The sequence below is a fragment of the Alligator mississippiensis genome, chromosome 6 (genome assembly GCF_030867095.1).
Source record: "Alligator mississippiensis isolate rAllMis1 chromosome 6, rAllMis1, whole genome shotgun sequence".
In the NCBI taxonomy this organism is placed as follows: domain Eukaryota; kingdom Metazoa; phylum Chordata; order Crocodylia; family Alligatoridae; genus Alligator; species Alligator mississippiensis.
In genome coordinates this window covers 75,188,879-75,203,181 of record NC_081829.1, presented here as the reverse complement: position 1 = coordinate 75,203,181, position 14,303 = coordinate 75,188,879, and the positions used below count along the sequence as shown (strand labels likewise).

Sequence of the window (14,303 nt, the reverse complement as noted above, 5' to 3'; positions counted from 1 at the left end):
CTAGGTCTTCCTTTTGGTGGGTCCCTAGCAATGATATATGCTAGAGGTGGGAGCCTGCAAGGATAGGGTGAAACAAAATCCTGGGAGGCATGGAAATCGGCTGAAATGAAAGAGAGAGACAGAGAGAGAGAGGAAAGAAAGAATGTGGAGTATTGGTTTGTAAGTGATTAGAAAGTGAGGGGAGAAGAGCTGGAGGTACCTGTTAGAGATGGGGAAGCAACAAATAATAAAGCATAATTTCCAGTCATCAATCTCTCCTGTCTTCCCTTGCCTTCCTACAGGCCTAGCACTTGTTTAATTGAAGGCTTTTATTTTTGCATAATGCCTCATGTGGTATAATAAACCACTTTCTTTTATTTTCATTAAAAAAGGCATGAGCATTACATTTGGGTTTTGGTCCACCACATCTAACACTAAACTGTTTCACCCATTCTCATGTACAGAGACGATTATATGGGTGAGGCAAATGGAAATGCAGTATACTGTGACTGACAGAAAATTCAAGTGAATATTAACAGCCCAGGAATTCAGGTGATGCTGGCAGATAATAGAAGAAATTAAAGGCATAATATGAACCCACTGTTAGAAATGAACCACTTAAAGCAGTACAGAATCAAACGTACTATTAAGAATCAACCATGAAGTCATCTTAGAGGGGGCATGCTACTTCACTGTTAGAAATGAACCCTTTTAAGTACTATGGAATAAACGTACTATTAAGAAGCAACTGTGCAGTTGTTTTTGAAGGAATAAGTTATTGGCGTTGGGTAGAATCATGTTTGCTTTGGCCACAACCCATTCTTAATTAGTCCATGGCTATTACAATAATCTGTTTCTTCAGACAATGTGCATTGGAGCACTACTGAATTGCACAAAAAGTACAAATCCGGCATAAGTTCTGCATTATAAGCTTTGCAAATGCTACTTTATTAGGAAAATTAAGCTTCATCCCAAAGAGGCAAATTGCCTATTCATTAGCCACTCAGCTGATCTCCCATTAGGTGCAGCTTTGAACACATTGAGAAGCCAACAATATTTCCTCAAAATGAAAAGGCAAGCATTCTTTCTTTCACATGTTTGCCTTTACAGGCAAATAATGCAATTTGCGTAAGATGTGAAACTTTTACAACTGCTAAAAGTGCATCAAATAACCAGCTAGGCTGAGGCTGAGGTTCACTGAAAAGCACTGGGTTTGGCTGGAGTCCAAACTGTGAAAATCTAGGGATGTCTGATAAGGATCTAGGCCAGGGCCTGGATACCAATGTCCTACAGGCCAGATCTGGCCCACACAACCACTAAATCCAGCTGGCAGATGTGGGGTTTGATGGCATTCAGTGGCAGGGGACTTCAGCTGCAGGCACTTTCCCTGTGCCACCATAGACATGAGTAGTGGGCGTGGTGGCCAGGTCCTAGCACCTGCCTCTGGCTCAGGGTGGGTCATTCCAACCCACAACCAGGAAAGGTTGTTTACCCCTGATCTAGGCAGAACCAATTGATCAGCAAAGCAAGTTCATTTATGACTGTGGCAGAGCACCTTTTGGTGCCTGCCACTTGAGGGCTCTCACAGACTCTGAGGGGAGCCTGCTTTGGAGGAGCAGCAGGGGAAGCCTCCCCCAGGAACCATTTTAAGGGGGAAGGTGTGTGGCAGGGCACTGTCAGTGCCTGCAACTTTAAGAGTGGAGCCAAGCAGCCAGCAGGTGCTTGATTGCGGTGGCCATTTTAGATCTCTGGCTGCCCATATAGACAGGACAGTTTACTGCTGACAGGCTAGGCTGTAATATTGCCTGGCTGCAAGGCTCCATAACATCCTGAAGGTAAGGGACTGTAGGGGATGGCTAGGAGGCTCCTGGCCCAGGGCATGACCTAACTGCACCCTGCTGGGAGTGGGTGGCCAGGTGGGGCTCTCAGTGGTGCGGGAGCCCCCAGGAAATGCCAGGCCAGTTACCATCCTGGTGAAAGGTGGGTAGGGGTGCCTTAACCTCAAGCTCTCACGTTCGGGTGGGTTTACATAACATCAGAGGTAGTTGGGGCCAGGCACAGCTATGGCCACCTGAGCCCACCAGGGAGAGAAGCACCGTGGCCCCAACAAGTGAGGGAAGTAGGCCTAGGTATGTCTCCAGATGCCTGAGGCTATAGCTTGGGCCAGAGGCTGAGAGATAGGGATGAGTCCTGAACCCAGTAAGTCCTCCACCACTGGGAGGCTGAGTGTGGGTCAAAAACAAGAACTACATTGGAGCACAATATCATGCTGCTCCAGGGGGGGAGTGAGAGTCTCCATGAGACCCTGGAGCACCCATCATAGTGTGGGATAAGAACACCCTGGTGAGGGTTGGCCCCAGAAAGGGGGTGGAGATGAGGAGCCCCAGTGGGGGGAAGGAAAACCAGAGGGCTGCGTGCCCAGTATGTTTAGATGTATAAAGGACCAGAGCAAGCTTAGACCCAGTTGGGTAATTGGCTGACCACTACCCCAGTGAGAGTTGTGAAAAAAGCCCAAAAGATGGTACGTCTGCCACCCAAGGTACGAACTAGCTAAGCTTATGGTCTAAGGGGCTCACTCCAAGAGGGAGCAAGACAGTATGAGTTGTCAATGCATGAAAGACACCCTGTGAGAGGGGGTGGAGTATGACAGGCCCTAGTGAGAGGAGGGTGGTATGAATGTGAGTGTCTGAGGCCTGATGACGAGACCTAAGTTTGGTCTGGTGGTAAGCCGGGAGCATTGTGTCATCTGGATGCCATCTGTGAGGCTTGGGCTGCTGTGTAGGGAAGGAACAGAGCCACAGAGAGTGTCCCCTGGCATTGGGGCAAGAATGGGCAGCCTCCTGCCTTAATTAACAGCTTGATTAATTACCAACATGGCATGGCAGGTGATACAGGCAGGTGGTGTGCCCAAAGGAAAGGGGGGAAACTAGCACTGTGGCTAGTTGGGGAGCCCCACTTTGCCACAATGACAAATATCTTGAGGTAACCAGAACATGAAGTCCTCACTATTGCTGCTTGAAGTGACCTCTATCAAATCTCTAAAAATAACTAGAGGTCAGCTCTCAAGACATTCAGAATTTTGAATGGTCTCAGATGTGGCATTAAACTATATTTTGAAGGATGTCACACCTCCACAAAATGTTGGGGTTTTTGTTTGTTTGTTTGTTTGTTTTTAATAAATGATACATTTTATGCCAGAGACACTGACATAGCCATTGAATAGCCATTAAGGTATCTTGTCTTTAGGTTTTGATTTTAAAAACGGGAAAAATGTCTTCATCTAAATTGATGGATCACTTAACTGGTTAGTGGTCCAACTGATTAATCATGGAGGTGCTAACCCCCCAAAACTGACTCTCAACATAGTGTCTTCCTCAGGGTTAAGTACAGACAGTCAAAAAGCCCAAGGCTGAATAGATTCAGTCTTTGCAGGTTAGCCTAAGCTGCAGAGATTAAACTGAGAAGCAAGTGAACGGATGTTTATTTTTGGTTCAGGAAATGCAGCCACATGCCTGCAGTAGCTCAGGCCGGAAGCTGAGGGGTGCTATAGCATGCCTCCCAGCCTGCCACTGAACCTCCAAGGCTTTTCCCTTGCTTAGGTATTCTAGCAAGCTGGAGGGTGGGGGTTTAAATCCCCTACCTGGCCCACACTGGACCCCAGTCCAGGTCTTTTGGGGGGCAGGGGGGACAAGTGCCTGCCAGGTTTCTGCCCCCGCCCCAACTCCCTGCTCAATGGGAGAGGGGTTGGCAGCCCCTGCCAGGCTGAGGAAGGGGTGGGTGTGGAAAAAAGTAGTGGCATTGAATCCATAAAAGCTTGAACAAGAATAGCCCTTTCTCTGAAGTGAGCATGAATTGAACACAGCAATTTGCAACCTTAAGCAAACAACAAAGAACAACCAAAAATCTTTGCCTAAGCTAAGATACAGCCCACTAAAACACAGTGGGCGCTTGTACATGTGACGATGTCACAATGTATACATGAAGAAAATTTCCCTTTGTGTGGCTTAATGGTGTCATACATTACATGTATGTAAGTTTTGGGGGGTTTAAATGAATTTGCAGCGTTACAAATTAAACTACATTCCAATGTAGTTTAGTTTGCGATGTTGCAACTTGGAACATTGCAACCATTAGTCAGCTTGCCCCTCCTGGCTGTGGGAGAGGCAGGAAGGCTCTACAGAAAAAAAGGATCAAGCCCCTAGCTACTTCTGCCTTCAGCAGGCTCCTGCAGCTGGCAGGATGCCTGAGGCCACCTGGGAATGCAGCAACTGGCTTGCCTATGGGCAGTGTGGGGAAGCAGCAGGAGGGTGAATGGGTGTGATGGTAGCCAGAGAAGACAGCAGGGATGTTGCACGGGACACTGGGCCGCCTCGGCATGCTGCTAGCTTCCCTGAGGCTGCTCAGGCTTCCAGCACCCTGTGCGTTGTCCCCACCACCTTCTCCAGCCACCAGCACACCCAGCTGCCCTCCTGCCTCCCCACGCTGCCCAAAGGCAAGGCAGCCCACTCCCAGGTGGCCCCAGGCATCCTGCCAGCCACAGGAGCCTACTGAAGGCAGAGGTGGCAGGGGGGATGATCCTTTTTTTCCTGAAGAGCCTGCCTGTCTTTCCCATGACCAAGGGGTGAGCTGACAGATTAATGGCCCCCTGGCTGCAGGAGAGGCCAGCAGGCTATGCCAGAAAAGAAAAAAAGATTGGGCCCCTCATCACTTCTGTCTTCAGCAGGTTCCTGCAGGTGCCAGGACAATAATGTATATGCAGTGACAGAAAAATAAAATCCACCATCTCAATTAAAAACTCACTGTTTCAATTTAGGGGACACAGAATGCAACTCTAAGGACTAAAACCCTGTCATGGGTACAAGCGCCCAGTGAGAGCATGCACAACTTACTCTGACTTCAAATGTAATGTAATAAACCAAAACAACAAGAAGAAGCCTTGAATAAGTCTTACATAATCCTGAGGGCAGAGTGTCTTCTTACAGCCAGGTATTCAGAAAATCCTTCTTGGGGAATCAGCATGTGGTCTTAGGTGTTGGAGTGGAGATCCCACAGGCCTCATCTCTATTTGGGTTTTTACTGGTGCACTTGCACCCCCTTCTCTCCCTTGGGTGCCTTGACATAGTACACTTGTCACCTATAGCACCTTTGGCAGGACTCTCATGCATTCAGTGTCTTTTGTGTCTGCTTAGGTATTCCAGTTTCCCACCTTTTACAGGTTCTGACAGTTTTCTGCTTTCTTTGGTCACACGAGCGCAAGTAGTCTGGGACCCTCTCCTGTTCCCTTACCTCCATCTCCAACACATACATGTGATGTGATGTCTTTGCCAACACCTCTCATTCTGGTTCTGCAGGGCTTGGCTCTATACTCACACTTGGCAGGGAACCAGTTCATCCAGCCCCAGTTCCCCAACCTCTTTGCCCTCCCATGGCCTGGGGGAGCTGAGGGGAATTATGCCCCCTCCCCCTTCCCTTATCAACTGCTTGCCAGAAGTGGGAGGGGGTGGAGTCTGCTGGTTTCTTGCCAGCCCCCTGCAAAGCAGACCCCAGCAGAGGAGGCTTAAAGCTTCCTCCCTCCCCTCTGCTAGAGCCTACCTGCACTTTGCCCCTGCCCTCTCCGCTCCTTTAAAGAAAAGTCTGGCAGGGGCCGCCCCCGCCTACCCCAGGCAGACCCAGCTGTGGTCTGGAGCCAGATTTCCCACCCTCACCCCCTTATCAGCCAGCCCTCACTGTTCTGGGTAGGGAGCAAGGGGGCGAGGCCAACCCTACTCTCTGGAGCAGACAGCACAGCCTGGCTCAGGGCTGCAAAGCTTCCTGGGATGCTAGGGGACTCTAATTCATCTTGAACTAGGAACGGGTCTGGGACAGAAAAATCATAAACTGGTTTGATCTAAATCTGTTAAGTCTGATACTACATTCAAACAGATTTATCTTAAGCCAGTTTCAGCAATTTTGAAACTAGTTTATGTTCACTGAACTTCTGTTCTATTACAGGTTTAAACCAGTTTCTGATTATTTAGATCGGTTTATGTGTAACTTCTGTCCCTAGCCCAGATCATTTTGAAGGAAGCTCCCGCTAAAAAAAGGTGAATGATCCCACACTAAGAATAGCCATGAAGTATCTATAGCAGAGGCATGTAAACATTTATTGGAGGAAGAAAAATGAAAACTTAATTTCCTAAAAGTAGCTAGCCATTTAACTGCCAACAACTTGGCACATGTACCCACAGTATCTAGATTCTATATTTAGTAATATTAAAGGTGATCAGCAAAGGAAATAAAACTGGTTAGAAACTGGTCTGTTTACCAGTATGAATTTAATCAGCCTTGTTCTACAAACTGCCCTTATGTGTGGAGTTTGAGGAAAGCAACTGCATAGCAACTCAACATGATTTCCAGTAAGGTTACGAATCTTGGTTGCTTTTTTGAACTGGGTCTCTTAGTATTTATAACTTTCATTATATGATACTTTCTTCTTTTTTTATGCCTTTCTGGAGGCTTTTGTTTTGTCCTAACCAGGTTATTGCTTTCATACTCAATGTTATTTACTCTGTTGAAGGCAGATGAATATTTATTCTTTTCTTTATTTTTGCTACACTATTGTAAATCTATTCATAAAGAAAGTCCTTATTCTTCATAATTATTATTATTACAGTAAAGCAAATAATAAAGTTGCATATTGGAATTTCATTCTTAAAATGCAATAAATAGGAACATTTCTGAAGTGTGACTGTGTCACTACAAGACTTGTGGATTACAGTTAAACAAACACCATAGCAGGTCTTAGGCACCAGAGAACATCCTCAAGCAAAAGTTCAATAGGTTGCACATACAAAAGGCTCTGGCATATGCTCCCCCCAACATGCTGTTAAATAATAATGCAAGATACAGATGGGAACAGACAATATAGGAGGCCACAAACAAGTGGACTGTGTTTATGCTCAGGGAAGGGGGAAATAAAGAGATGTGTGAAGAGAGAACTAAGCAGAAGGAGAAATGCAGGGTCTTAAGAGAACACTGGGCCAAAACAGGAGCAGACAGGGACTCTGCAGGGGGAAAAATGTCAAAAGGATGGGAAATGAAGGCAGAGGAGGGCATGGAAAAGCAGCCTAGGAGAAGTTAAGTGAAAAAATTAAACAGAAAGCTGGGTTATCTATTAGATCCTATCTATGCAGGCTGTGTTTGGTTAATATGTCCTGCACAACTCAGGGATTCACAGCTGTACGCTCCCATCTACAACATCCCATGTATGGTACTTTGGGGGACCAAGAATCTACATGAGAAGAGTCTGATCACAGCTAGCTTGTTTGAAAAATGCTCTAATATAAAATCTCTCTAATATAACTCTTCCAGGTCTTGGGTCATCCTCAGATGATTCCGAGAAAGCCAGGCACCCTGCAGATTTTTATCTTAGGCCTGGAGTTCCCATGTCCCACTTTACGTATTTTGTCTTTTAGAGAGAGAACCTAATACCCGTGTTCCCCTCCCCTTACCAGTAGTCCATTCCTGATAGCAATACTATCTGACAGCTTGTGTCACAAAGAAATGACCCCATCAGGTATTTAGGAGGCTAGAAGCAGCCTTACTGTCATCCCCCATAGGGATGCTGGGGAAGGGAATACATATCTCCCTCCACAGTGACTGCTATCATGGCATTCAAAGACCACAGTTAGGCCAGGGCAAAGTCAAGTAAACCCCACTGAAATCAGCAGTGTTCCTCTTCATTTGTATCAATGTAGAAATTTTCATTTGGGCCAGATGTTTGGTTGATGGAAATTGGTGCACAGCTGTCTCTTTACACCAGCTGTAGATCTGATCCTGATTAATCATCTACATAGCATGTTGTTAAAGATGCTGTGATTGTATTAATTGTATCACTTCTCTGCAGTTAGCTGTGCAGCTTCATTTCTCACTCCTGTCTCTATTAAGCTTTATAGGGTTTCCAGCTTTATTCAGACTGCAGGTGAATTAAGATTTGAGCTTTGTGTATTTCACACGCTGTATTAAATGCAACTGATGTGCATTCTATAGTGGCAGCTAAGTGTTGACCTTGGAGCTGTTAAGTATTAAGCTTTACAAGGCTTAGAGTTTTTAAGGAGCTTTAAGTAGGTACAATTAAAGTTTAAATAGATTTCTAAATAATTCCATTTTCTATAAAATATAACTGATATGATGACATGAAGAAAACCCAGAGATGTAATAAGGGATACTGTGAGTCTTGGATGGTTTCTTGCCATGGAGACCCTCAGTACTGACTTTATTTCTACCCAAGGAGCCCTTTCACTATCAGAGTTTATTTTAAAAGTTATTAGGACTATTAAAATAATATTAAGACCCCATTTTTTTATCAATGGTGGGCTAGTCTATATGCGCTATTAGTGCTGTAAAGCACTTTCCTGGGAGCACATCTACATGTGCTCCCTGTTGGACGCAAATCTACTCCCAACAGGAACAGCCTGGTACAGGGCTGGTCCTACCCTGCTCTGGCCCCATCTATCAGAGTCAGGGGTGGGTCTAGGCTCCCCCAGAGTGCTAGCCTCAGGGCTGGCAGGGGGCATGGTGGCTGGTCCTGATGTGCATGGTTCCAGGAGATCTCTGCTGGCTGCAACAACAGCTGTCTCCTGGCCCATGCACATTGGGAAGGGTCCTGATGTGCATGGGGCCAGGAGACAGCTGCTTCTGCAGAGCTCTCCTGGCCCCATGCACATGGAGGCAAGCCCCATGCCCAGCAGGGCTTCTTCACACAGCTGAGGGCTGGCTGGGAGCTGTCTTGCTTCTGGGGCAGCTCCCAATGAGCCTCCAGCTGGTCAGAGAAATCCGAGCACAGTCCAGGGCTGGCCAAGAGCTGTCCCACTCTAATTAGAGTGGCTTTGGAGACATTTTAATTAAAGTGCCCTCCTCTTCTTCTAATCCCAGAGCAGGTGTATAGGTACTCTCAGTGTTTATGGGGTTCTCATAGGGTGTGTGGAACTAGAACTATTAAGAGCGAGAAGCAAATTATACCCTGTCTCTGTGGCCAAGGAGGGTCCTTTAGTAGTGGACCATATGGCCTAAGGGAGAAGGTAAGATTCAAGGCATGGGCCAAGCTTCTGTTGGTGTAAACCAGCATCATTGAAATCAGTGGTGTGGCACTGATTTGCAGCAGCTGAGAGTCAGGTGCTGGGCTGGTGTTAACCATTCCACAGTGCCTTTTCATCTATACTGTTTTCTGTTTTTTCAGGGTAGCTCTGTTGACAGTTCCTTTTCTCTGAGTTTCTGGTTCCAGTTCATCCCCCCTTCTGGTATCAGTATCTTGTCTGGGATTCCCTGCACACCAAGTATGCACTTTCTTGCTGCATGCTTTAGTCATCTCAACTTCTCTTAATGGGTTTCCTAAATACCTGCTGCATTGCAAACTGGCTTGCTGGCATACACATCTCTGAACTGCACGGGTTTTTTTCTTTAGCAATTTAGATATCTTTTTCTGGCATATACAGGAATAAACCAGCTCTCTGAAATATGTTAAAGGTAAAAGCACAGAAAATAGGTCATCTCTCAGTCTCTCTTCCATCATCAAGAAACCTGAGGTTAGAAGTAGATGAATGCAGTATATAGAACTGCCTTTATTGCTATAGCGGTTATTTAATAGAAGTAAAGGCACTTGCAAGAGCCCTGGAATTCAAGGAGCCCAGCCTCCACATTTCAAAGGCAATACCACATAAACTGCCAACACCTTTTGATGGGCCAGCATAAGACAGAACATGGCAATATTTATTAACAGTGAAAGGCGTCATTGTCCCATAGGCAAAGAAGAGAGTAGATTATAATCTCTGTGGCCAAGAGAGGGTTTTGTGGAAGACAGCATATTGAATCTGTTTGCAGAGTAAAGGAAGTTGTGATCTCTTTTAACTATGAGTTCATTTGTTCTCACAAACTACACAGTTGTGTTTGGGGAAAATGTTAATATTTTAAAAATCCTGTTGCTGAAGGTAAGAACGTCCTTTGCTGTCAAGTAGACCCCAGCATTCAGTAAATGTTCAACACAGAAAGTATAACTGTATAAATGTAACTGTTATTTTCCAGCTAGAATAAAACAAATTTCATGAGGTAAAATTTGGTAGATGGCAACAATAGAAATCAAGACAGTTAATTGAGTTATACTGATTTACACCAAAAAAAGTTCTGGCCCCAGATATACTCAAGGAAAGGTTGCGCTTAGCAAAATATCCAAGAATATCCTCCTATATATATATCTTAACCCTTTTGCAATTTTCCAGAGTACTGCTAATACTCTAACTCTGGCTAATATTTGAAACAACTTTTATAGAAAAAAGCATGAAGTATTTTGATAGCAATATTGCAATACAGAACTCTATGATTGCACGGGAAGAATCCCCTTTACCCTGTTTGCTTTAATTATGACTCTGGGCACTGACAGGAAAGTAAGAAGTATATTTGCTTTTGAGAGCTAGTGGGTATGCACTGGATGGAGCTAGCAATATGGCAAAAGAAATTTTCCACTAGGTAGGAAAGGGAAGCAGGGAAGGAAAAGCACTGCTTTGACAGTACTCTACTAGTACTGTATCCAGGCAGTCTCCAGATTCAGCCTAACTCTAATAGAATACTACATGACATAGCCAGCCATAAGGCATATAACTTGCGAGTGCCAGAGCTATGTACAATAGTCAATCATTAAATTGCCTGACTGAAGGAAGGTCAGAGATTAGCACTATTCAAATATTTTTCTCACCTTAGCCTCAGCATTTGGCAAACAAAAAAGACCAAAAATGTCTTAAAGACTCTAAGACAAAAGAATAATTACTTTCCCTTTCTTTTATTGAAAAAAAGGTACTTGTTTTAGTACAATCTTGGATGTTGATTATTAAATGACACTGGCAAAGTAGTTATTTCCTGTGTACTTCCCCATTGGAGAGGTGGGCAGAAAAGCTGTATCCTATCACTCTGAGCACTCTTCTACTATATTTTAGCAGATTAGTTGGAGTCAGTTTGACAACAGTTTGAGGACCATTTTCCTTTTAAAAGGATGCTTAATGGGTGTAGTAAAGTGAATCTTCCACAATGAATTATTTAGATGTAACCACTAGGCTAGATCCTGAGAACAAGTACACATTGAGGTCATTCCAGTTATGACATTTCTCATGACATTTACTGGTGTAAGAGGCCTCATCTCTACAAGTGTCCCAAGTGGAAAAATCAAGGCTGTAGAAAAGGATTCTGGGCATGCTCCAGGGCAGCAACTTCAGCAGAGTTAATGGATTTGACTCCCTTCGCTTACAGGGATGTAGGCTGGCAGTTACACCATTGAAATCAATGGTATTAAATCTGTGCAAGTGAAAAGAGAGTCTGGCCAACTGGGTCTGACTTGTACTGCTTTGCTGCATTTCTTTCATGCTCATTGCCAGCTCAGCCACCTGCTTGCCTGGTTTGTTTTACAATATAATTGCCACTTTTCTTTTCAAGGCACCAGTAATTATTTTTCTTTATCTCCACATGGTCTTTACCCCCCCAAATGAAACAAAAGGATCAGGAAAGTTAGTTAAACCATTTAATTCTGGGATTGCTCTATCATAATTACAAAGTTGATTTTCCAGCAGTATAAGAAAACATCCATAGCAAAAAAGGAAAAAGAGGTAACAAAACTTCCACTCCTATTCCTCTTCTGGCTTTACAAAGCCCACCATGCAGCTCTGCATTATGAATTAATTATATTCTACCTCTTTTCTTTGTTGTCTTTACACCCAGATTATATATGAGGAGGCTTTATGGAATATATTTTCAATGGAAAGAAGTGCCACTATTTCTGTGCAAACTCACTGTATTTGCATATGCAAATATTTTTTCAATTGAGAATTTATGGTCTGCTCCTGCCTCAGTTAAGTCAGTGGGTACAGGATCCAGCTTTTAGAGTCTAAAATGCCCATTGCTGTGCTTATTTCAGAAGCTGATACTATTGACAATTTTAAAGTAAAATGCCTGGACAAAAGTGCTTTAAAAATTACTGTAAGGAGCACAGACAAAAGGAATGTCTCCTGCCAACCTGGCCATGTTTTACACTATACTTAGTCTTTAATTCTTTTTTCTTTTCAAGCTAAAAAAAAAGAATCATTTTAATTATTTAAGTTCAACCTTGCCCATATTTAGATAGATCTGAATCAAGTACCTGGATGATCAAAAAGAAAAGAAATCAAAAGTCCACCCAAACCTACCAGCTTTGCATGGTTAAGGCACATTCATTTCTGTAGCCAACAACACATAATGGAATGATTTGGATGCCTTTGATTCTCAGGCCCAAATGGGCAGGTACCAATTTACATTTATGTCAACTGAAGGTAAGGAGCTTTTGGCAAAGATCTGGAGGGAACTCATGCCTCTGGAGCTGTAGCAAGGCATCTTCGTTATCTAACCACTCTGCTCTGACATGAGTGTTGAGGGGCTGAGAAGTACAGCTCAGGTTCTGTGAGAACTGCCTCTAGGTACTAAGGGATATATAAAAAAAGAGACCCAAGTGACACAACACTGAGTGTTAAAGTAACTTCTCAGCACTGAATATAAAACAGTGATTATATAAAATGCATATGTTGTCCTTTTCAGTTCAAAGAGGACCATGACATCACTGGTTGGTTTGGTTTCTGTGAACATGTGAATGGCTGATCATGCCAATTTGTGCTTTGAACTGTCTATAATGCACTGAGCAAGAGATGCCACTTTGCTTTTCTTGATCAACAGCAAACCTGCTGCTGTTGCGAGATTTATGCTATTTGCACTTCTGCTCTGCCTCAGCAGTTCTTCTCCACTCGTACATGGCAGCCTCAGATGGATGAAGCTTTACCAGGTGGAACGATCATGAGCAAGATCTTCCCAGGACTTCAGGTCAATGTTGAAATGTTTCAAGGATGACTTGAGGGAGTCCTTGAAGCGTTTCTTCTGGCCTCCCTGAGCGCTTTTCCTCCTTTAGCTCACCATTAAAGATCTTGTTTGGCAGTCACTCATCTGACATCCTGGTGACATGGCCTGCCCATCTCATCTGTGATTTCATCGACAGAGTGTGGATGCTTGGAATGCCTGCCCAAGTAAGAACCTGTGTCTGGGACCTTGTCTTGCCATCTTATTCTCATCAGTTTCTTCAGACAACCCCTGGAAAGCGGTTCAGCTTCACAGCATGGTGTCTGCGTACCATCCAGGTTTCACTTGCACTCATCAGAACTGGCAACACAGTGGCTTTGTAGACCTTTAGTTTTATTTGCTGATTGATGTCCCTGCACTCCCACACATTTGCATGTAATCTGCCGAAGGCCATGCTTGCTTTAGCAAGTCTGGCATTGGTTTCATCATCGATGTGAACTGTACATGAGTGTTCTGCTAAGATAGGTGAATTTGTCTACTGCCTGGAGGGTTTGGCCATTCACTGTGATGGTAGGCTCTATGTAAGGCTTTCCTGGTGCAGGCTGGTGCATCACTTCTGTCTTCTTAGTGTTGATTGTGAGACCAAAGCTGTCACAAGCTGAAGAGAAATCCATACTTTGTTGCATATCACGTTCTCATTTAGCATTCAGGGAACAGTCATCAGCAAACAGAAGATCACAAACAGTCACTTTCTGTAACTTCATCTTCACCTGTAGCCTCCTCAAATTGAAGAGTTTGCCATCAGTCCGGTAATTGATGTCATCCATGTCACAAAAGGCATCTGTAAGCATGGTAGAGAACATCATACTGAAGTGGGTCAACCCACTTCAGTTGACTATGGGTTGGGGTCAACACACAGTCCTACTTGACTCCACTGGTGACTGGGAATGGATCAGATGCCCCACCATCATCCACAAAGGGAGCAAGCATGCCATCATGGAATTGTCAAACCATTGCGATAAATTTCTCCAGGCAACCAAATTTTGCCAAGATCTTCAAAGGCCCTCCTGACTGACTGTATCAAATGTTTTTGTCAGGTCAATAAAAGTTATGTACAGGTTGGAGGTCTGTTGCTGGCATTTCTTCTGAAGTTAACAAGCTGCAAATACCATGTCTATGGTCCTGCGTCCTTTCCTGAAACTACATTGACTCTCACGTGAGATGTTGCACACATGCCTGAGACATGGCACATGAACACATTGCAATGTGTTCAGTGTGTTGCACAAGGTGATTCAACAGAATTCTGGCAAGGATTTAATTTTCTATTGACAGCAAGGAGATGCCCCAATGGTTGTTGTAGGATTGTCTATTGGCTTTCTGCTTGTTACAAGTGGACCATGGATGCATCCTTATACTCCTGGGGTATAGTACCTTGAGTCTACATTGACTGGAATAGTTCAATCACTTTCAAAGCTATGTGTGAG

The 14,303-nt window shown here is 44.3% G+C and overlaps 1 protein-coding gene and 1 long non-coding RNA gene across 4 annotated transcripts in view; one reads left to right on the top strand and one right to left on the bottom strand.

Moving 5' to 3' along the window:
* STK32C (serine/threonine kinase 32C) overlaps positions 1-14,303 on the bottom strand; it is a 277,360-nt gene that overhangs the window by 147,180 nt on the left and 115,877 nt on the right. The gene's annotated exons all lie outside the window — the stretch shown is intronic.
* Positions 1,589-13,957, top strand: LOC132251199 (uncharacterized). The gene is made up of 3 exons (XR_009463094.1): positions 1,589-1,814; positions 4,793-4,965; positions 12,568-13,957. It is a non-coding gene; the product is annotated as an uncharacterized LOC132251199 (long non-coding RNA).